Below are 3,508 nucleotides of genomic sequence, written 5' to 3'. Positions count from 1 at the left end.
CCGTGAAAAGTTTAGGTAGTTCCGCCAGTTTGGATTGTAGGTGTTCCCATACTAATTTGCCTAGCCTCAATTCGCATTACCCATAAAACATACAGACTCTCAATTTGTTGGGCATCGATCAGTCGTGTGACCCTCTCCAAAAACTTCACAAAATGCTTGAACATGTTGCACCGGCTGAACTTGCTACTGATTGAGAACCATGGCCATATTATTAAACTAGTTAGCTAATGTAGAAACCTGCACCGATAATGCGAAAACAACAACTAGTTCAAGGACCCCTGTAGTTTTGTGGACAGTATGTCTGCTGTCTCTCCTTGCAAATCAGGATTACTTTTGGAGAATTGTTCAACAATGCATAAATCTCATCAAAGCTTTTCTCCAACACTTGACCATCGGATACATCATCTACCACAATCTTAGTCTCTGCGTGTAACCCTTCTATGAAGGTATGAGCCAACACTTCATTAGTTTGGTTATGATGAGGACAATCCCGAAGCAGCCCATTGAACCTCTCCCAAGCAGAAAATAAGGACTCACCCTCCTTCTGTTTAAAGGTGACTATCTCACTTCTGATATTTGCAGTTGTGCCTGAAGGGAAAAACGTGCCAAAAATTTTCGAGCCAGATCATTCCATGATGTAATAGAGTTAGCCAGTTCCACCTTATACTATATTCTCGCTTCGCCCAACAGAGAGAAAGGGAATAGTGTGAGCCTCACATAGTCCGGTGTGACTCCATTCGTGATATAAGCATCACTAATCTCCAAGAAGTTCAGAATGTGCTTTTGTGGGTCCTCATGTGGTAGGCCCATGAATTGCCCGTTTGCATGTAATAGCTGGATCATGCTCTATTTAAGCTCAAAGTGCCTAGTGATTCTTGGCTTCACAATTCTAGAGGTCACATTAGCAATGCTAGGTTTCGCCACCTCCTGTACCGCCGAAGGTTGCCCGTATGCCATCTCCACGGGTAGTTGAACAAGTGCCTGGTTATCTGTGTCCCTTGCTTCTCTCAACCTTCTGTGAAATGTTCTCTCAGGTTTGGGGTCAAAGCCTTGAAGTTTATCTTGGCTCTTGACCCTTCGCATTCAAACAAAGTTCCTGAGAGCAGAGCAACCAATAAGAAATATTAGACTTGTCGAAATAAACAACAAAAGTTAAAGCTAGTAAATAGTCAATATTCAAGTCCCCGGCAACGACGCCAAAAACTTGTTGCCCCCAAAACGCAAACGCAATTATACGTGGTCAAAAAGTAATATAATGTTGAGTAGAGTGTTGAACCCATAGAGACTTATGTTTAACTACTTACTAATTTCACTAAAATTGTTATTCAGTAGAGTTAATCAATGCTGAATTGTGTGATTTCTAACTGATCAATAAATGTAACAATTAACTAATTTAGCAAGAAGAAGATGGTTGTTGAGAATTCAGTAAAAGATAAACACTCCAGGGTTGTGATCGATTCACCAATCCTATTATGTTCTAGCTAACTCTTTTTTCATGCAATTCGCTTGTGATTGCTAATTAATCGAGCAAATATACTCGTAGTATTCTCCCAAATTACTACTCGCCTGCCCAAAATAGATTAACGCCTATATTTCTATGAAATTAATATATCAAGAACGCATTAAGATCACGATATTAAATTAAGTATGGTGATTATGTATATTCCTATCTTAGTCACAAATCCCCCCCCTCCCCCCACTTTGGAGTTAAGATCATGCTCTCTTCAATTCTTCTCTAATCTTAATGTAGCTTTCCTATGTATAATTCAGATAATTGATAGAACTTGACCGTTTACCAGGCAATCAAGCAATTAAACACAAAATTAAAAAACCAACCAAGTAATAGAAAATTTTAATCAAGAAGAAGTTAACGTCAAACAACAGTATTAAAAATTACAACCCTAGAGCTAATGGGTCTTAACCACTCATGATAATGTTAAATAATTTCATAAGTATTTGAATTGTTGAAACTACTAAGAATAATGAAGAAAAACTGAGAATTCTTGCTCCCGATGTTCCGTGCTTGTGTTTTCCTCTCAAAGTGGCGTCTCCCCCTCCAAAATAGGTTTAGTACGAGTTGGGGCCGTGTAGGGTCGAAAAACCTTATTTTGAGCGAAGTAGGAAAAATCCTCGCCCTCAATGTCCAGTGCAGCGCAACGCGCTGGCCCTGCGTTGAGGTGCGGAACCAAAAAACTTCACGCCTGGTTTCTGCACCCCAAGCAGCGACGTGCTGGCGTGGGCAATTTTTTTCTCTTCTCCTCTTTTTGCTTCAAATCATGCACTTTCATCCCACATTGCGTCCGGGTGACACCTACACATAAAAATACCACAAATTTACATAAATCATTACATTACACATATAATTTTACGAAATTCGAGTAAAATGCGAGGCGATATTCATATAAATATATAAAGTTTAAGCCAAATATCAGACAACCTATATTAGTTCAAATAAAGAAAGATTTAGTAAGCAAAATTTTAGTTGATTTCAAATTTCTAAATATTAGGTAAATAATTTTATTACGATTGTGTCCAATACAAAATCTATTTTAAAGGATAAAAAGAATGAACGACATTTCGCCAGGGGGCTTCGTGCTTTTAAAATAGTAGCTTCATTGCACGTGTCATCTTGCTTAAATAGTTAAAATTTTCATTTGACAAGAGAGTGAATATTACATTAACGGAGGAGATAATATAGACGTTTAAAGGTATAAAAATAATAATTCAATTGCGTACTAAATACACATTGTCAACCAAAGCACATAAAGTCCCACTGATGTATCCGAGAGTGATAGTCATATGGAATACAATATATAGTTTAACAAATACTATAAAAGAAAAATGCACAATAATGAAGGTTGCAAAAGCTTGGGTAGTTACGCACCATTTGCAAATATTGTATTATTAATTCAAACTAAAATGAATTTGACTTGCCCTAGGTATTTATAAAGTTAGACAGTGTCCCAACAAAATAGTTAAAATAAAAATACAAAGAGAGGAAAAAAGACCTTCATTATAATGGTTTAATTAAAAAAGAAAAGAGACAAGAAATGGCGAACATAGAAAGGGGAACTAAGAAGCTTACAAAGAATTTTATTGATCAAAATTCCAGAAAAAGTTCATGGCTTTTGCAAAGGCTCTAGATGTCTCTTTAGCCGTGTAATCAGTCTTTCCCCTCACACAATTTACTGCTGAAACTCAAGAATGCAGTTTCCATAACTTTGCCATCAAAAGCAAGTGTTTGTGTGTGTTCAATGTTTAAACAGCTCGAATACGAAATTAAATATTACTCCCATTGTATTTACTTTTGTGATATTATAATTAGCACCTGCTTATCAGTCGCGGAATGAGCATAAAATATTCCAAATACCATGCAATCCGGATCAAATCACACAAGATATGAAGCACGACCATACTCAAAAACATGTATTTTTGCGGATTATCAAAATACCTGTACTATCCCAAGATCTCTCTTGATTGTTAATGAAACTCACAAAAAGGAAAAAAG

The 3,508-nt window shown here is 36.8% G+C and overlaps 1 non-coding gene across 1 annotated transcript; it reads left to right on the top strand.

Annotated features, from left to right (window-relative positions):
* The first annotated feature begins 470 nt into the window (after positions 1 to 470).
* LOC142180416 (small nucleolar RNA R71) lies at positions 471 to 577 on the top strand. Its single transcript, XR_012709041.1, has one exon. It is a non-coding gene; the product is annotated as a small nucleolar RNA R71 (small nucleolar RNA).
* Positions 578 to 3,508: the final 2,931 nt, after the last annotated feature.

The sequence above is a fragment of the Nicotiana tabacum genome, chromosome 4 (genome assembly GCF_000715075.1).
Source record: "Nicotiana tabacum cultivar K326 chromosome 4, ASM71507v2, whole genome shotgun sequence".
Classification (NCBI taxonomy): Eukaryota; Viridiplantae; Streptophyta; class Magnoliopsida; order Solanales; family Solanaceae; genus Nicotiana; species Nicotiana tabacum.
This window is presented reverse-complemented; position numbering and strand designations above follow the sequence as displayed.